A 21,469-nucleotide genomic window follows, 5' to 3' on the forward strand; every position below is an offset into this window, starting at 1 on the left:
AAAGTATTATGACTTTTGTTTGCGGAAAGCAATCAATATATTGTGCTGGGCACAATGTGTGTGAAACGGGCAACATTTTGGCAGGGGCAGCTGCCATTATTCTACATTTATGCTATCATTATGCCAGAGGAATACACAACAATTCCATCCAGAAATGGCCATAAATAGGCCACGGATGTCCACAGCATGTCATAAATTTGGAATAGGCAGGATGCAAGCCCCTATGGTATGGGTCAGACCGCAATGTCTTTTGTAACCAGACAGCCGAGCTGTCTGGCAAGCTCGACCTAAAAAGTGATAGGTAAATGTCTGAATGAATCTCAGCCTTCGGCGAATGTTTTAGGCCTCATTCTAGTGCATTGCTTTTCGTTAAAAAATTATAATAAACACTGTTCCACTACTGGAAATGGAAATCTGCTCAGGTGTGCCTACATAGAAACAGTTCTGCTAAACCGCCAGGCCACATCCCTGCCAACGCGTGACACCAACCCCTCCAGGGCATTTTTGGCTTCACAGGGACCCCATGAGGAGCAGCTTGAGTTCTACGGCACAGTCAGCTAGAGGACCCATGGCTGGCAAAGACAGTAATACTCAAAACACCGAGGCAGGAGCACTCCTCTAAGCTACTCTGACAACCTGTCAGTAGAGGTGGACAGCCTGTAAATTTGCAGGGAGAACCGAATCAAGGGTTTGGCTCAAATCTTAGAGCTTACACACAGGCCGAACCCTGAAAACGTTTGCTATGTAAATCATGCAACAAACATCATGCGAAATAGGATGAAGTCACTTTAAAATTAAGAAATGTGTATTTCTAGAACATTTGAAGCTTTGATATTAATAGGCCACATTATAGTGCTGCACTGAGAAGTACTTATTAAAAGTAAACTTTGTAAACAAACGATTAGTGCACTAAGAGTCAAGGCAGTTGTCATGTTAACCCAGTCAGAGGCGGCTCCTCCATTGGGGCGGAGGGGGGTTGCCTTACTGCTTTCTCGCAGTGCAAGAAGCAGAAACATCAAATGGTAATGCTACCATCCTATGTTTCTGCTTCTCGCAGTGCGAGAAAGCAGAAGTGCCTGGTTGGGGGCGGGCGAGTGGGAGGTCCTGCTCGTGGGCAGGGGCGGGTGGGGGGCGGGTTGGAGTGGCTTGTCCACTGTTGCGGGCCCTGACTGTTTGTGGGCCGACCAAACCAGTCATGAGCACGCTCCCTTTTCAGGGCTCGCTGAGCCAGCGCATGCGCTGCTCTGCAAGACTTTTAGCGTGTGGCTTCAGAAAATGCTACCACATGTTTTTGCTTGTGGTGGCCTAAAGTGTGCGGTTATGCGGGCGGGCGTGCACTACCGAGCAGAAGCGCCATCTTGCCTACGATCACTTTCACTTTTGCGGCGCGCCACTTTCACGGCCGTGCGGCCAATGCCTTTCCCTTTAAATTCACTGGTGTAGGTGTGCAATTGTTAAGCCAACTCTGCCACATCTTCCTCGGAGACTTTAACCTACATTGGAATGACTCAAATGATCGTATAGTTTGTTCCTTTAAGGCTTTCCACTCTGACCTTAACCTCTCACAGCTCTGTAAGGGTCCTACCCACAATAAGGGCGCCACTCTCGACTTTATCATTGCCAAAGACAATAGCATCCAACTAGCATAGGCCACATCCTACCCTGTGACGGGTCGGATTATTATCAAATTCCCTTGCTCATCTTGGAAAAGGGCTTGGGTAGACAGGGCCAACCTCTTAAAGCAAAACAACTGACGCGCAATATGAGAAACCATAACATCAATTTGCTAACTTCAATCACCAAAAATAGACTACAGCCCCCTCCCAACATGACCAACCATGACGATCTCTCTGATCACTACATTAACACTGTGTTTAACATTCTTGATACTACTGCACTGAAGCAACTCAAAAGGATTACAGCCAAACAATCCAAACCTTGGTTTCATAGTGCCCTAAATGATGAGCGGATTAATCTTAGACTCACACAGAGGCTCTGGAGAAACACGCCCTCCACCACAAGTCTCAATCAACTAAGGAAAGTGAGAAGTACTTACAACAAAACCTCAAAACGGCAGTTCAGGCCTTAGTCATCTCAAGGCTGGAGTATGGCTGTTCCACCCTCGCTGGCCTTCCAAAAACTTCTACCGCACCGTTAAAAGCCTGAGTCAACGCCGCAGCTAGACTCATCTCTGGATCAAGGAAATTCGATCACATTTCGCCACACCTGAAGGCACTCAACTGGCTCCCTTATGAAGCCCGTATTCACTTAAAGATTGCATGTATTACCCATAAGGCGTTACACCACATTACCCCGCAGTTCCCAGGCCAAAAACATACTTTATCTGGAGGAAACAGACATTCCAGGAGCACTGATGACCTACTCCTGAAACCCGCAAGGTTCATAAAGACCAAAACCTCCAACAGAGCTTTCTCTGGAGCGGCGCCAAGAATCTGGAACTCGCTTCCGCCAATCATCAGAAAAATCACCTCAACATACCTCTTCAAAAAGGAAGCTAAATCATTCCTGATGAGCAAACTCCTACCGTAAACTCCCCACTCTTACCAAGCCAGCATCAAATCATCTCAAAGATAACGCTTCTTCAATCACAATTTGACTCCCTATTGTATTGTTGTTCTCTATTTCGGCCATCTTCCAGCTTACCGTATTATGTACTCGTCACTTATTTGCATTTCTTTCTATGTATGTGTTACTTGATTTGTGTTTATTTAGATTGGTGTGTTTTCATGCTCACTTTGTAAAGCGCTCTGTTACCCTTCTCTTGGGTCTGGTTCGCGCTATAGAAAACTCTAAAAAATAAAATAAAATAAATAAAACAAACACATCTGCATGGCTAAAATAGACCACTTCAAGGCTCAGCTGGATGGAGCCAAAAATAGATCCAAGAAACTCTTTGAAATCATCAAGGAACAAGCTAAACATTCTTCCAACTCGATCTCTACTCCTATATCCTTAAAATCGAGCGAGAGCTACTACCTGTCACCCCAACTCAGAGGCCTCCGAACCTATCTGCATTATCAGCTGAGCTGGCTGAATCCTCGCCAATATCCTTGCCCTTTGGCTGATCAAAAATAATGCCTCTTGGAATTCTTTACTCCTCCCAGATGTGTCAGAACTTCTACACAACATGGCATCCCTTAAACCCTCCAGCCATTTCAGTGATCCTTTACCTGCTAAGTTTTTTAAAGAGCTCAATTCAGCCATTCTCCCTCTTTGGTCCAGGATCATTCATGAATACCTCTTACAGGGAAAGATACCCAATTGCCTCAATGTGAGGCAAGTTACGTCCATTCCTAAGAAGCCCAACGCGGATCTGTTGGATCCTAACAACTTCCGACCTATCACCAGCATTATGACACTAGCTAAGCTGCTCGAAAAATGCGTCCACTCGCAGCTATGCAAACACATAGAGAAATATCAACTCTCACATTGTAGATGACGCTTTGAGATCCCTTGACCAAACTGTCCCTTTTCTCCTGATCCTTCTGACCTGTCCTCAGCCTTTGATACCATCAAACATGAAAACCTGCTTGCTTTTCTTCAACACAGGATGGGTCTCTCGGGCCCGGTCCTAAATTGGTTTGCCTCTTTCCTGCATAACCGCACACAAAGGATCAAAGTTAACCATTCACTTGTATCCCGTACCCCTGTCAAGATCAGAATGCCTCAAGGATCCGTGCTCTTGCCCACTCTCTTCAGCCTGTTTATGGAACCACTTACTGTCATTCTGAACCTTGCTGCCATTAAGTACCACATGTATGTGGATGACACGCAACTGTACCTGAAGAGGACATAAAACGCTAAATGCTGCACTTGCACAAACCCAACAATGGTTAGCCCAAAACCATCTTCTGTTAAGTACTCTCAAAACAGAATTTCATCTGATTGCACTCCCCCTCCCAATTACTCGGCTCCTACCCTCGACTGACTTAAACAACACACTTCTCTGAACTGCACCCCTCATGTGGTAGACTCCACCAAATATTTAGGCATCACCTCGGACAAACACTTAAAACATTCCAGATGCACATCAGTGCAGCTATTAGGGGAGCCAACTTTCAACTTAACACCCTTAAGAAAATCAAGTCTCCCCCCAACTCCTTCCCCCCCCAAAGACATCAGGCCGCGGTTCAATCCTTGGTTATCTCTAGACTGGAATATGGTCTGGTGACCCTTTCTGGACTTCCCAAAGCTAGCTTCAGAGCCAACAGACTCATCACGGGCTCTAGAAAGCATGACCAAATCTCCTCTGACCTTCTGCTACTAAGATGGCTATCTATCCAAGCCAGAATCCGATTCAAGATCTACCTGGCAAATAAGCTTGAACTTTCGGGCTCAGGCCGGAACATAATAAGTACGTCCACCCTACTTTTAAAACCACCAAGATTAAAAAAATAAAGATCTTACAATTGTGCTTTTACCGGTCTTGCTCCAAGGATCTGGAATGCCCTGCCTCCCGAGATCAGATCCAATCCTTCCACTGCATCTTTCAAGAAACTTGTCAAACGGCTATTCTTTAACAAACTTTAACAGCATCAACTTGTTCTCATGTTCATGCTTTGTCAAAATTATGATTCTTAATGTATTACATTGGTGCGATTTTTTGTATGTTAAATTGTTATCGTGCTCCAGGGCACCGCTGATACTCCCAACCCATGACCGGATCTGTTTCCCCCGTTTATTGTAACGTCACCCACTGTCCTGTTGTGTTTTGGTTACCCTTCTTACCCTTGTTTTCGCCAATTCTGTACAGCGGTCTGATACCCGTATGGGTCTTGTTCGCGCTTTTTAAACTTTTCAAATAAATAAAATCCACTTGGAAAAAATCCAAGGAGGCCGTTTTACTCTCAGCAGAGTATAGTCTGCATTTGCGTAGACATGAGGCTGCTCAACGTAGTGATTCGCCAAGAGCGGCAACTCACCCCATCATCTATGATCTTATTTGGGAGTTGAGCTTTACTAACTGGTTCTCCAAAGTTGATCTTAGGTCAGGGTGTCACGACCTGACCCTGCACCCCGAGCTGAGCTACATCACAACATTCTTGACATGTGGTGTTCCGATGCTACTGCCGCCTCAACCTATGCATCTCCAGTGTAGGCTCAGACCGGTACTACACAGGATACAAGAGTTATGTTGCACCAAGACAAGTGTGAATTTCTGACACAAAGGATTAGCTTCAAACTCACATTCTCAGCCAATGGCATAGCCCCTGACCTTGCAAAGGATGTTAAGGGTGCCCCAGCATCGTCTAACTACTTGGAAGTGAGACGCTTCCTAGGTATGGTCAATTACTGTGGTTATGACATACCCTATCTGATGCAGCTGCTAAGGAACCACACCAAGTCTGCAATCCTGTGGAAACTGGGTGAAGACAAAGTCAGGGCTTTCCAAGCAACAAAAGATTGAACACCACGTTATACCTCTCAAGGCCCACAACACAGTTGATGCCAGCCCGACAGGCCTAGGTCTCATTCTATCGCAACAGCAATCCTACAGAGACTTAGTACCCGTGGCCTATGTCAGCCGATCCCTGACGGTGACCGAGCAAATGTACTCATAATTAACCCTGGGCGTAGTTCGCGGAGCCGCACTCCGCGGAGCTACGCGAAGACGCACTTGCACTCCGCGACCTACGCGTAGCTCCGCGGACATGCGTAGTTGCTTGCTAGACCCGTTCGCGTGCCGTTTTTCGTCTTCGGGAGCGCGGTGCGCGTGTTCGGGGCGCTGCCTGCATGCTCGGGATGGCTAGCGCGCTAAGTTACCCAAGAGGTTTGTCCCGCCCGCTTGCGTTCCCTTATTTCCTGTTCCGGGTCACAAGTAACGTGTTCGGGTTGTGCAAGACATGTTCGGGAACTCATCTTCTCGTTCGCACTACAAAAGTGCGTGATCGCGCTAAATATCGCGCGAACCTACCCACGCGGTCGCGACGGGCGCAGCCATCTTGGATTTCACACTCTGGCTATGGTTTTGGGCCTACTTTAGCATCTAGCTCATATCTCTTCAATCCTGATCTTTTTACCCACTTTTTCAAACTTTCTTTAGTTATTACCTATCTCTCTCTGTGCCTAGGTTTATATTTTTCATTTTATTTCTACTTTTACAACTTTTTTTCAACTTTTCTATTGTTTTATTTTACTTCCTTCTTTTACCTTGCTTCTTCTTTCCCCTACCTTTTTGTCTTGAACTTTTCTTCTCCCCTCCACCCAGAACCATGGTACAACTTTAAGGGGTTTTTCACTTTTTTGCTAACCAAAATGGTAATTTATTATGGTTTTAACATGCTCGCGAGTTATTCTGTGCAAGATTGCAGTTTCTGCGTGTTCGGCAACTCGATCTTACCAACAAGCACCCTCGCGCATCCTTATGACGCTATAGCGCATCCAAATGACGTTATCGCGTTCGCACAGTCGCACGGGATTGTGCGGCAGGGTTTACAAACATGGTGGCACACGCGACCGGGAAAAAGCGAACGCAGAACCAAGGTAAGCCATTGCCGCGCACGCGATAATGTTATTCAGCGCACGAGAACTACGCTACGCACCGGATCGCGGAGTAATAGACAGCTACGCGTTCTCCGCGGAACGCGGAGTTGCCGAAACTCCGCAAGCTCAGCGAACGGAGCGTAGTTCTTCGCCCAGGGTTACTCATAATCCCAATCCGCTGGGCCTGTCGCCACTTTCATCTTTGTCTACGGACACCACTTTGGCGGTGACCACCGACCACAAGCCATTAGTACCCATGTTCAAGGGAATGTTGTCTAAGCCCTCGCCACGCATAGAAAAGTGGATGGTTCAGCTCCACTATAGGACTGTCGAGTAGAGTGCAAACTAGAAGTAAATAAATCTGCAGATTACTTCTCCAGGCAACCAAGTGAGGCAACCCCGGAGGAAGTTGTTGAAGCTGAAGACACTGTAGCTTATCTAAGGTATGTGGTGGAGCAGTTCTAACTCCTATCTCTGTCACTGGACATGATCAGCCGAGCCACAGAAGGCATCAAGTGCCTTCAATTAGCCTTAATGGCCTTAAAGGCTGGGAAATTGGAGACCCTCAATGAGTACTTGGCCCTCCAGACTTATGTTAAGCTTACTATATCGAGTGCGCTACAAGTTGGCGACTGATGCTGAAGGATGCCTGCACCTTGTTATCCCTAGCAACCTCACTGAGCAAGTGGTCCAGCTGGCACACATGAGGCATCAAGGGGTAGATAAGATAAAAATCAAAACAAATCGCTTCAGGAGCAAGGTTTGGTGTCTGTTGATCGATGACATGGTAGAGACCATAGTCCACTCATGCCAATGTCAAGTAACAGGGCCTATAGACGCACCAGCCCCTGTGTTCATTGAACAAGTCCCGTGGCAGCTGTGGATCTGTGCTAGTCTAGACTGTGGGTGCCTCCTGGACAGGAGGTACATGATGGTCTTAATACACCAACTAACCCGGGGGCTGCTAAAAGAAATTTGCTCTGACAATGGCCCGCCGTTTCATAGCCAAGAGTTTGAGGCCTATGTACAAGCATGGAGCGTTAGGCACAAGAAAGTAACTCCCTGTTGTTCCCAATCCAACAGTGAGGCAGAGAGGTCCATGCAAACCCTCAACAAAGTAATAAGAATTTATCTTTCTGTCCAACAATCTTTAGAATGGCCCATCTATAATTTCTTAAGGGACTACCACCAGTACCCTCACTCCACCGCCTGACGAGCCCTCATGGGGTGTGTGGTCGCAGACAGTATTTCCCATCATCACCACCTCCCTTGGATCAGGAAGATGTGCTGCGAAGAGAGAAGTTCAAACAAACAGTCATCACTGGAGTGCCCAGGTAGTGAACATCCACATAGGGGACCAAGTGTTTTTCAAAGACAAGTACCCGGAGAGAAATGTTTTGGCTACTGTTTAAGGAATATCCGTGGTGTGGCAACAGGTCACCATGATCATGGCCCAGTGAGGAGGTCCTGTATGCAAAAAAACTCCTAGGCAGTCCAGGACTTTCAACAAAATAAACAAGTAAGAGAACCCAAGTCAAGGACAATTGAAAAGCTGTAGGGGTGATCTAAATTCATCAATTTTTAATAAAAAACACATGTATATTTAATGTAAACAATAACACAACCACAATTCAATAATAAAATGACTGAATGACACAATACTAAAAAAAGCACGGCCAAGGAATTACGTTAAAAACAATTACAAATTAAATTTATACATGGAACACCAATGCTGAAGGTGTCCAGCTAAAAGGACAAAACAGTACTCGACGCGCGTTTCGGCGACTTAACGCCTTCTTCAGGAGCCGCAAGGCCTTCTGAAATAATAATACAGAAACATAACATAAGACACGGTACAATTTACAATCTTACAAATATCAAAAAATAAATACAGTCCACAGTTGCATATTTCAAAATAACTTAAAAAAGACCATTCTATCATAACAGCTAATACAATTGCCTTGGGTGATCTCAAAAAGAACTTTGTTTAATTTCTGTTCACTGATTAGTGCATATCGGCTAATAGTGTGAGAGTACAACAAATGTATTGTTAATTAAGCAAAAAATACAGAGCACATAATTGCCTAACATATGTTCGATAAGTTCAAGCAATTAATTGTAATAATGATACATTCAATAAACTTACTTCATGCAGACCAGGGATTTGCTCGGTCAATGCTCAACCTTAAAGTTCTATGGGGACCAATTTGAATCTGAATGGGGTGAGAAAATAAGAGGGGTAGGGGGGGGGAAAAGATTTGTTTTAATCCTAGTGTTCCCGGGAATAGGGGAACAGTGAATGAATTGAGCACAGGTGATGGCATCGATATAGGCGGCCAAATGCATCTACAGAATTTGAGTACATAATTACAGTTGCCAAAGTTGGTCTATCAAATAAAAGGGATCCACATCTATAGGGAATACGAGGACTGAAAGACAATAATTTACATTGCATATAAGTACCTGATGTAAGTATGCAAAGATTACAGTCCTAAATGGGGATTGCTGTCAGGTAAAGGTTCATATAATTGTCCGATTAGGACCACGAATCTGTGAAAGGTGAAAAAAGTCCATTTTATTCTCTATCCTATAAACGTGTCGGGATACACAAGAAGATAAAACGAAATATACCGGAGAGGGTTACGAGGTAAAGCCATATACCTGCAAAGTGATATCTTAGTGCCTGGATATTTCTTATAGGGTGCTGCCAAAGGCAGTATTCTCGACGTGTTGCTCAAGGCGAGAAAGAACCTAAAATCAGGTATAGAACATTACTGAATGTCTATTTCAGTATCAACAAATAAACATAGTTCAATTGTAAAAAGGCAAAGAATCAGTGCGTTTGGTAATAGAAAATAACGGATGACGTAAAAGGGGAAAAACCAGATACTGACTGATAACAAACGAATCTAAGATACATGGAGCTAAAACTTAAGAAAGGCGTACACAGGGGTGCAGGCATGCATAATGTCTCACTGTTAATGCAATATTTATAGAGACAATGCTAATCATGAATACCTCAGCCATGGAATTGCGCTGTTCCAGTAAGGTAAAATCAATTAAAAATGGTCGGAATCGGCGACGGGGTGTCGAACCTGCAAAAGATAATAATTAAACTATCAGTAAGTGCACCCTTCGCTGATATGGTCTGCTGGCTGACATCGTCTAAACTGGTGCAGACCTACACGAAACGTCAAAGGCATGGAGGTGGCGAAAAGGCGGGGAATTCTCACCTCACACAGGCAGGATACGCCCAATAGCTTCCCACTCAGTAACGTGATTAACGCGACTGTCCAAGTGTGGGGTGAGGGATACACAGGGAGGATGAGCTTTTAAGAAAGCCAGGAGCCGTTGCGGGATGTCGGACCTACAAAAATACAAATGGACTATCAGTATGTGCACCATAAAGTGCACCCTTAGCTGTAGATGTATATTATCCAAATGTGCCTCGGCAATGCAAGGCTATACACGAACGCTCGATAAGTGGTAGCGGGAAGGGGAGCAGTTCTCACCTGGTGACGGCAGGATATGCCCAATGTATGCGCACTCCGGGAGTCGGTAGTGCGGCTGTCCGGGTGTCGGGTAATGATCAACCGACACTCGGATGCCAGTTTGTTTAAATATCTAGCCTCACCTGGAGACTAAATGGTAGGTGGAGCTTACAGCAGGAGGGGTTGCGAAGAAAGAAGACGGACATAGATGAAAGACTCCGTCCACCCTGTAGTTCTTTACCCGTGATCGAGTTGGAACAGGAAGCGAAAAATGCATACACTTCACGATTTGCATTTTGAGAAGGAGCATATGTTAAATATCGTGTGCCCCAGTAGATATAAGGGATCGTATATTGATCGATCCAATAGTTCAATTTTTTCTGGAGTAATTATGGGGAGGATCTCTCGAGGGGAGGTGCTGGCTTCACTGTGGGCAAAGTGAAGGAAAGAAAAAAATGACTCGACTGAAGCGTTACCGAAAATGTTAAATGGGGTAAATAATCTGCTTAAATCTACGCTTCCATTACTGTTCCTTATAATAAAAGTGAGCTCATGGAGCCCATTGAGTAAATGTCATAGAGAATATACCACGCAATTACTTATAGGAAAATAGTGAACGGGGAGTCTGTCGATGAGTATAATAACCCAAGGTAGTTAATATCAAAGGGGGTCTCAATAGGGAGTCACCGAAATCGTGGACTAAAAATTTGTCCTAGTGATGTGAACCATATTTACAGTAGATACTACTGCTTACAAATACGCAGTAATGCAAGGGCTAAAATGGAATCATAATTTCATATAGCACCTAAATTAGATGATGGCATTCTCCCATGGGATTTCAGAGTTCAATCCCTTTTTAAAGGTGCCCAGAGAGAAAATCCAAAAGACTTCACGTTTCTTACGTGCTTTGGTGCCACCTAAGTTGTCCGCAAGTCTGATCTTTTCGATGATGCACCATTTGAAGTCATTCGGGGTATGATTTTTCTCTTCGAAATGTTTGACCAGGGGTGCTGTGAGTTTATGCGTTCGAATCGCTGAGCGATGTTCGGTCAGTCTTACCTGGATCGGTCTTGATGTTTCGCCGACATAACCGAGTTGGCACGGACATATGATAAAATAAATGCAGTTGGCCGTCTTGCAGTTCCACATGTCTCTGGCCTCAAAATGACATCCATTGTGCTCAAAAGAATCACCTTGTAAAATGCTAGGACACGACTTACAGGAAGAGCATTTGACCGTGCCTCTCACTGGAAAATTATTTCCAATTGACCTTTGGACAAATTCGGAGGTGGAACCATTCGATGTAAACCGCGAATGCACAATCAGATCTTTTAAATTTTTGTTGCGTTTGTAAGCAAACAGTGGTTTTTCGAATTTAAACTGAGAAGTAGGGTTAGAGTTCAAAATATGCCAGTTTTTATTCACAATATGTTTGACAGTATTATCTAATGTTGAATGTTTGGTCACACAGACTAGTTGAGTCTTGGGTTTGGGGACCTTTTTTCTGAGTAGAGCATCTCGGTCGTAAAATCTGGCTCGTTTAAAGGATTCTCGCACTAGCCTGTGGGGGTATCCTCTATTTAAGAACTTTTGACGCATGATATTGGCTTGAATATCAAAATCAGCAAGGTTGGTGCAGTTCCTTCTCACTCGAAGGAACTGGGAAAAAGGTATACCATCGCGTTGACTTCGGGGGTGAAAACTCTTAAAATGCAGAAGAGTGTTTCTGGCCGTGGGCTTGGTGAAAAGGTCAACTATCAATTTGTTATTTTGATGTTTGATTATCAAGTCTAAAAATTCCACCTGATGTTTATCAGACTGGGCTGTGAATTTTAGATTCACATCGGTGAGATTGATCCACTGTAAAAATTCTTCTAGAGTTTCTTCCCCATTGGTCCAGATAAAAAAGATGTCATCAATATATCTGGACCAATGGGAAATGGACTCAAAGAAGGGGGCTACTTCGTTGTAAATGAATTTACATTCAAATTCAGCCATATAAATATTGGCAATTGATGGTGCTACCGAAGCACCCATACTGACACCCCTTATTTGTCTGTACAAGGTGGTACCAAATTCAAAAATGTTCTCTGTGAGGACAATATGCAGAAGATCTAATAAAAGTTGTTTAGGGCATTCAACATTGAACTGGTCGATAAACCAACTCGTTGCTGAAAGTGCTTCTTTTTGCGGTATGTTACTGTATAAGGCTTGGATATCCATAGTAACCAAAATATCATGTTGTGGGTTAAAGTTTAAGTTCTCTACCTTGGATATCATTGCCCCTGTGTCTTTGATGTATGACACAATTTTGGGTATGTGTGGACAAAGGAAAGAATCTACAAATTTGGAAAGGGGTTCGGTATTTGTGCATATAGTAGAAACAATGGGTCTATAGGGCGGATCGGTCAAATGCTTGTGAATTTTTGGCATACCATAAATACAAGCAGTCTTGCCTTGATGGAAGTTCAAAAACTCAAACTCTTTTTGATTGATGTTTCCAGTATGAAGAGCATCTTTAGTAATGTTTAAAATTCTCTTGGATATTTGTCCAGTGGGGTTGGATCTAATCTTTATATATGTGGTGGTATCTGCTAGCATGATATTCATGTTGGACTCATAGGTAGTCGAGTCCAATAGTACGATGCCACCACCCTTATCACAGCTTTTAACTGTCAGATTGTTATTGGATCTGAGACTTTTAAGGGAACATGATTCCTCTTTACTGAGATTGTAAATTGGTTTCGGTATAAAACGGAGCGCCCTTTCTAATTGCTGTCCTGGACTGCCTAGGAGTTTTTTTGCATACAGGTTGTTTACCCTGCCCTAGGAGTCTAATAGAGCATTACCCAGGGGGTCCTTGTTAATCACAACGTTCATTACCCACAGCTTGTCTGTGTAGGGCTGTCCTTTTGTATGCACTTTCAGCAACGAGTTGGTTTATCGACCAGTTTAATGTTGAATGCCCTAAACAACTTTTATTAGATCTTCTGCATATTGTCCTCACAGAGAACATTTTTGAATTTGGTACCACCTTGTACAGACAAATAAGGGGTGTCAGTATGGGTGCTTCGGTAGCACCATCAATTGCCAATATTTATATGGCTGAATTTGAATGTAAATTCATTTACAACGAAGTAGCCCCCTTCTTTGAGTCCATTTCCCATTGGTCCAGATATATTGATGACATCTTTTTTATCTGGACCAATGGGGAAGAAACTCTAGAAGAATTTTTACAGTGGATCAATCTCACCGATGTGAATCTAAAATTCACAGCCCAGTCTGATAAACATCAGGTGGAATTTTTAGACTTGATAATCAAACATCAAAATAACAAATTGATAGTTGACCTTTTCACCAAGCCCACGGCCAGAAACACTCTTCTGCATTTTAAGAGTTTTCACCCCCGAAGTCAACGCGATGGTATACCTTTTTCCCAGTTCCTTCGAGTGAGAAGGAACTGCACCAACCTTGCTGATTTTGATATTCAAGCCAATATCATGCGTCAAAAGTTCTTAAATAGAGGATACCCCCACAGGCTAGTGCGAGAATCCTTTAAACGAGCCAGATTTTACGACCGAGATGCTCTACTCAGAAAAAAGGTCCCCAAACCCAAGACTCAACTAGTCTGTGTGACCAAACATTCAACATTAGATAATACTGTCAAACATATTGTGAATAAAAACTGGCATATTTTGAACTCTAACCCTACTTCTCAGTTTAAATTCGAAAAACCACTGTTTGCTTACAAACGCAACAAAAATTTAAAAGATCTGATTGTGCATTCGCGGTTTACATCGAATGGTTCCACCTCCGAATTTGTCCAAAGGTCAATTGGAAATAATTTTCCAGTGAGAGGCACGGTCAAATGCTCTTCCTGTAAGTCGTGTCCTAGCATTTTACAAGGTGATTCTTTTGAGCACAATGGATGTCATTTTGAGGCCAGAGACATGTGGAACTGCAAGACGGCCAACTGCATTTATTTTATCATATGTCCGTGCCAACTCGGTTATGTCGGCGAAACATCAAGACCGATCCAGGTAAAACTGACCGAACATCGCTCAGCGATTCGAACGCATAAACTCACAGCACCCCTGGTCTAACATTTCGAAGAGAAAAATCATACCCCGAATGACTTCAAATGGTGCATCATCGAAAAGATCAGACTTGCGGACAACTTAGGTGGCACCAAAGCACGTAAGAAACGTGAAGTCTTTTGGATTTTCTCTCTGGGCACCTTTAAAAAGGGATTGAACTCTGAAATCCCATGGGAGAATGCCATCATCTAATTTAGGTGCTATATGAAATTATGATTCCATTTTAGCCCTTGCATTACTGCGTATTTGTAAGCAGTAGTATCTACTGTAAATATGGTTCACATCACTAGGACAAATTTTTAGTCCACGATTTCGGTGACTCCCTATTGAGACCCCCTTTGATATTAACTACCTTGGGTTATTATACTCATCGACAGACTCCCCGTTCACTATTTTCCTATAAGTAATTGCGTGGTATATTCTCTATGACATTTACTCAATGGGCTCCATGAGCTCACTTTTATTATAAGGAACAGTAATGGAAGCGTAGATTTAAGCAGATTATTTACCCCATTTAACATTTTCGGTAACGCTTCAGTCGAGTCATTTTTTTCTTTCCTTCACTTTGCCCACAGTGAAGCCAGCACCTCCCCTCGAGAGATCCTCCCCATAATTACTCCGGAAAAAATTGAACTATTGGATCGATCAATATACGATCCCTTATATCTACTGGGGCACACGATATTTAACATATGCTCCTTCTCAAAATGCAAATCGTGAAGTGTATGCATTTTTCGCTTCCTGTTCCAACTCGATCACGGGTAAAGAACTACAGGGTGGACGGAGTCTTTCATCTATGTCCATCTTCTTTCTTCGCAACCCCTCCTGCTGTAAGCTCCACCTACCATTTAGTCTCCAGGTGAGGCTAGATATTTAAACAAACTGCCATCCGAGTGTCGGTTGATCATTACCCGACACCCGGACAGCCGCACTACCGACTCCCGGAGTGCGCATACATTGGGCATATCCTGCCGTCACCAGGTGAGAACTGCTCCCCTTCCCGCTACCACTTATCGAGCGTTCGTGTATAGCCTTGCATTGCCGAGGCACATTTGGATAATATACATCTACAGCTAAGGGTGCACTTTATGGTGCACATACTGATAGTCCATTTGTATTTTTGTAGGTCCGACATCCCGCAACGGCTCCTGGCTTTCTTAAAAGCTCATCCTCCCTGTGTATCCCTCACCCCACACTTGGACAGTCGCGTTAATCACGTTACTGAGTGGGCAGCTATTGGGCGTATCCTGCCTGTGTGAGGTGAGAATTCCCCGCCTTTTCGCCACCTCCATGCCTTTGACGTTTCGTGTAGGTCTGCACCAGTTTAGACGATGTCAGCCAGCAGACCATATCAGCGAAGGGTGCACTTACTGATAGTTTAATTATTATCTTTTGCAGGTTCGACACCCCGTCGCCGATTCCGACCATTTTTAATTGATTTTACCTTACTGGAACAGCGCAATTCCATGGCTGAGGTATTCATGATTAGCATTGTCTCTATAAATATTGCATTAACAGTGAGACATTATGCATGCCTGCACCCCTGTGTACGCCTTTCTTAAGTTTTAGCTCCATGTATCTTAGATTCGTTTGTTATCAGTCAGTATCTGGTTTTTCCCCTTTTACGTCATCCGTTATTTTCTATTACCAAACGCACTGATTCTTTGCCTTTTTACAATTGAACTATGTTTATTTGTTGATACTGAAATAGACATTCAGTAATGTTCTATACCTGATTTTAGGTTCTTTCTCGCCTTGAGCAACACGTCGAGAATACTGCCTTTGGCAGCACCCTATAAGAAATATCCAGGCACTAAGATATCACTTTGCAGGTATATGGCTTTACCTCGTAACCCTCTCCGGTATATTTCGTTTTATCTTCTTGTGTATCCCGACACGTTTATAGGATAGAGAATAAAATGGACTTTTTTCATCTTCCACAGATTCGTGGTCCTAATCGGACAATTATATGAACCTTTACCTGACAGCAATCCCCATTTAGGACTGTAATCTTTGCATACTTACATCAGGTACTTATATGCAATGTAAATTATTTTCTTTCAGTCCTCGTATTCCCTATAGATGCGGATCCCTTTTATTTGATAGACCAACTTTGGCAACTGTAATTATGTACTCAAATTCTGTAGATGCATTTGGCCGCCTATATCGATGCCATCACCTGTGCTCAATTCATTCACTGTTCCCCTATTCCCGGGAACACTAGGATTAAAACAAATCTTTTCCCCCCCCTACCCCTCTTATTTTCTCACCCCATTCAGATTCAAATTGGTCCCCATAGAACTTTAAGGTTGAGCATTGACCGAGCAAATCCCTGGTCTGCATGAAGTAAGTTTATTGAATGTATCATTATTACAATTAATTGCTTGAACTTATCGAACATATGTTAGGCAATTATGTGCTCTGTATTTTTTGCTTAATTAACAATACATTTGTTGTACTCTCACACTATTAGCCGATATGCACTAATCAGTGAACAGAAATTAAACAAAGTTCTTTTTGAGATCACCCAAGGCAATTGTATTAGCTGTTATGATAGAATGGTCTTTTTTAAGTTATTTTGAAATATGCAACTGTGGACTGTATTTATTTTTTGATATTTGTAAGATTGTAAATTGTACCGTGTCTTATGTTATGTTTCTGTATTATTATTTCAGAAGGCCTTGCGGCTCCTGAAGAAGGCGTTAAGTCGCCGAAACGCGCGTCGAGTACTGTTTTGTCCTTTTAGCTGGACACCTTCAGCATTGGTGTTCCATGTATAAATTTAATTTGTAATTGTTTTTAACGTAATTCCTTGGTCGTGCTTTTTTTAGTATTGTGTCATTCAGTCATTTTATTATTGAATTGTGGTTGTGTTATTGTTTACATTAAATATACATGTGTTTTTTATTAAAAATTGATGAATTTAGATCACCCCTACAGCTTTTCAATTGTCCTTGACTTGGGTTCTCTTACTTGTTTATTTTGTTGAAAGTCCTGGACTGCCTAGGAGTTTTTTTGCATACAGGTTGTTTACCCTGCCCTAGGAGTCTAATAGAGCATTACCCAGGGGGTCCTTGTTAATCACAACGGCCAGTGAGGAGGTCACCAGGAACATTTCATTCTTCAAACTTACCAGAGATAGACCTGAGGCTGAAAGGGACGGAGAGGACATTTGCCCTAGGGGGACTGATGCCAGAGGGAGTGGCCCGACACAGAAACACCAGCTGATCCAAGCGGAGTCAGATCCACCAGATGAAAAGGGACCCAAAACAAGGGTAAATAAACAACCACTTCTTGTACTCCCCCATCCCAAGCCCTGAGTCCCTCATTGGAGAACCTCATAAAAATTGGAGCAATCGGACTAGGTACTGACTAATAGACAACTCTGTGCCCTCCATTTGACTCAGAGATTGTGTGATATAGAACAGGTGACCTCCTGTCACCCCACATGATGAGAGCCATTGCTGAGACTGTAGTTGTGTTGGTCGTCAAATAATTGTTGTGTTTGTTTGCTTGTTATGGTTGATGAGGAATGTAAATTTCTTTACTCTTGGGGTATGTCAGAACTGGTAGTACCACATGCAAAGGTAGTGCATGTGAATGATCCCTCTCTGCATGTTTATTTTGGTTTCACCCATTATGAAGTAGATGGCTAATAAATGGAGGGGTGGGACAGTCCACACCATGATTCAGAACTATACTTTGATTTTTTTCTAGGCCTCATTACTTTGGGACTACTACTTGGTCACGGGGAAGTCAACCCTGCTGAACCTTACGGTGATCACAATGACAGAAGAAGGGACCCCCAACTGCCCATTGGCCTCTGGTGACATCACAGATTCTGAGCTGACCAATTTAAACTTAGACTAGAGCATGTGCTATAACAGAACCCTAGACGAGATTCTGCGAGCTCAGCTGGCTTAAGAGTCGAATAGAAGCATGGCCTGGACTTGGTTCATCTCACTTTAGTTGCATCGCCTCATTTCTGGCTCGGCTCCACATAATAAACATTACTCTTTGCAATTTCTTTTTTTGTGCTAATGCAATTATGAAAAACCTTGTACTATTCCACAAGGGCAGAGTGGCATATGGACAGACATGTGCCTTTGTTCTTGTTGGCTGAGGTAGTTATGAAGGGGGAATCTTTTAGAATAGGTAAGTTAGTTTCTTTAATGTTTGTTGTGGATTGACAGATGTTAGGTTACAATATATTAAAGAGCACTAAACTATTGCCTATGTGGGCCTCCTGGCAGTACATATTTTCTGTGAATGTTTTATTCAACCATTAGCAGATAACTTGAATATGGCAGCTTTCAAGGCTTTCCTGATGGAAAACTCGGATAACCTCTTTCAACTTACATGAAAGGTGATGAAAGCTTTTGCAGCTAAAACACTAGAGGGGCTTCTTCCAAATGAACTGATCTAATATGAGGTAACTACTGAAGGGAACGACCTAAGGCAACAAGTGAGGCGATATTCCTGAACTCTGTCCTGGAGACAGAGAAGGGTAATCTTCTCTATGGCGTTGTGCACCAAGCACACAGCTTAGAAACAAATCTGTTTATCAATTGAAAGGCAATGTAGTATCCTCCTTTGGGGGGAAACCTGGGCCATTATAGGTAGCTAAACCTCAGTCACATGGCCCAATTCTTTAAAATGTGCAGCTTCTTGCAGCAGGCTTATTTATACATAAAGAGAGAGTATTAGTTGGTCCATTCACTGGATTGTCTTGCGTCCGCCTCAGAGATGGTATCAACCAGTGTATTTATGAATGAGCATATAAAACTGAGAAATGACGGCACTGTTTTAGCAGAAGGGTAAAAACAATTCACAACAGTGGTGGGAAGTTGACCACTGAGTGTCTAAAGGTGGCAAAAGCATTAGTGGATTAAGGGTCTTGTACAATGTCTGTAAATCACTTCTATACCAGACCCCCTACAAGTTCATAGGTAACTTCTCTATGAGAAATCAGGCTGAGAAGGACAGCTGAGAAGAGGAGGTCTCAGCCAATGAGTAGGAAACTGTCCAAGGTCAACTCCAATGGGGCAAGTCTGTGCAGGCTTAAATGGTTTCATTCTGGAAATCTTAAAAAAGTTCTGATGCAAATGTGACCCAGAACTATTGTGGATGGTTAAGCACTCCATTACTGTGTGTGTTGCCCTAGCCATCTTGTGGGAAGCAACAGTTATAGATAACCCCAAGGCTGGTCACCCTGCCGAGTTGTAGCTGTTACAGCCACAGTTTGCTAAAGAAATGTACATGCACACTCACAGACCACGCAAGAAATCTAGGGATCATCTTAGACTGCAAGCTCAACATGATGGCTCGAGTCAACACAGTGAGCACCTCCTGCTTCCACATCCTATTTATGTTGTGAAATATTTTCAAATGGTTGCCTCAGAACACCAGACGGACTGTCATGCAAGTACTCAGCACAAGCAGGCAGGACTACAACACCACTTTCTATGTTAGGTCAAGCATTTGTGAGCCATCATTTTGCAGTAATTGGGTCAGTGTACGCTTTTAACACCCCCCCTAACACACATGCCACACAAGCACCAACAATGCCTCCAATAGCCCCTCTGTACAACACATGACACAGCAAACGCACATGTCAACACCCACTCGCATGCTACTCAACGCATGATCACTCAGCAAAAATGCATCTGAAATATGGGACCTGCTGGGCAGCGACACACCCAAAATCCTCTTTGTTACGTTATGTTATGTTACGGAGAGTTTTGTATAGCGGTCAGCTACTCCGTGGAGTGTCCCAGCGCTTAAAACCCTCGGCGGTACAGATGGGTGGGGAACAAAACAGAGCACCTACTGAACAAAGAGCCAAGATTTAAGGTCCTTCCTAAATGCTAAAAGATTGCCTTTTGTCCTGAGAGATAGAGGCAGAGTGTTCCATAACTGTGGTGCCAGACGCTTGAAGGAGCGTCCGCCACACCGGGCACACTGAATCGCTGGTACAACTGCCAAAGCCAAAGTTGATGACCTGAGTGATCTAGAAGGCTGGTAGAACAACATCCATTTCCGGATGTACCAGGCACCTGTGCCATGAAGTGCCTTGAAAGTCAAAGTAAGCGCTTTAAAAGCAATGCACTTTCTAATTGGAAGCCAGTGAAGGGCATTAAGAAGATCGCTGGCACTGGCTCTCCGATTAAGACCGAAGATGGCACGCGCGGCAGAGTTTTGGACAATTTGCAGGCGCGTTAGGAGGAATTCCGGGAGGCCTAGATTCAGCACATTGGCGTAGTCCAGGCGAGAGCCTATCAGTGCCTGCACAGTGACTCTTCTGTGGTCCAGCGAGAGTAGGGGCAGAAATTTCCTGATCATCTTTAGGAGACCAAAACATTTACCCACTAGGCCCAGAACCTGCAGTTTCAGAGAGAGGCCATTGTCAACCTGCACTCCAAGATTTTTGGCGACCACCGAGTCACTGGAGGGGGGAAACATGGCCGGCGGCCACCATGACTTCCACCTCGGGTCCGGAGGACACCCGAAGAACAGCACCTCAGATTTATCGGAGTTACACTTGAGGCTGTTTTGCTAAAACCAGTCGAATACTGCCTCGAGACAGCCTCTGACGATCTCACCATCAAAATCAGAGAAAAGGAGCTGGGTGTCGTCATCATACAACACGATCTAAGCTCCATGGGCCTCCGCCAGTGCCGCCAAAGGGGCCATATAAATGTTGAAAAGCGTTGGGCTCAAAATTGAGCCCTGGGGAACACCCACCTCCAGTGGCGGCACCGTAGCAGAGACCGGGGGGGCCCAGACCGTTTGTTGGCGGTCAGCTACAAAAGACTCAAACCAACTATACACCGACCCCCTCAGGCCAATCTCCCGGAGTCTTAAAAGGAGGCGGCCGTGGGGGACGGTGTCAAAGGCCGCCGAGAGATCCAACATTAGCAGCATTGCTTTGCCCCCGGAGTCCAAGATTTCCTTGATAGCCTCCGTGACTTCTAGCAGAGCTGTCTCAGTGCTCATGTTAGATCGAAAACCCGACTGCGAATAGTGCAGAATATTATGCGTCTCCAGAAAGTTGGTGAGGGTTAGATGGACATGTTTCTCCGCAATTTTCGCAAATGCTGGCAGAAGGGAGATAGGTCTATAGTTTGCATGGGCAGTGGGATCCAGATTGGGTTTTTTCAGGAGTGGCAGAATAAGAGCCTGTTTCCAGGACTGTGGCACCACCCCTGTGCTAAGGGAGAGATTGAGCACCGGATTGACTTGGGGGTTGATCACATGAGCAACTTTTGCAAGAAATTTTGCGGGGCAGGGGTCAAGAGGGGAGCCTGATATTAACTTTGTAAGAAGGTCCAAGGAGGCCTGAGGAGTGAGGGGCGGGAAGTTCAAAAGGGAGGGCCC

The 21,469-nt window shown here is 44.0% G+C and overlaps 1 protein-coding gene across 2 annotated transcripts in view; it reads right to left on the reverse strand.

The window, feature by feature from the left end:
- The window catches only part of LOC144752898 (patr class I histocompatibility antigen, A-2 alpha chain-like), a 432,525-nt gene that overhangs the window by 34,996 nt on the left and 376,060 nt on the right, over positions 1 to 21,469 (reverse strand). The gene's annotated exons all lie outside the window — the stretch shown is intronic.

The sequence above is a fragment of the Lissotriton helveticus genome, chromosome 5_1 (genome assembly GCF_964261635.1).
Source record: "Lissotriton helveticus chromosome 5_1, aLisHel1.1, whole genome shotgun sequence".
Taxonomy (NCBI): domain Eukaryota; kingdom Metazoa; phylum Chordata; class Amphibia; order Caudata; family Salamandridae; genus Lissotriton; species Lissotriton helveticus.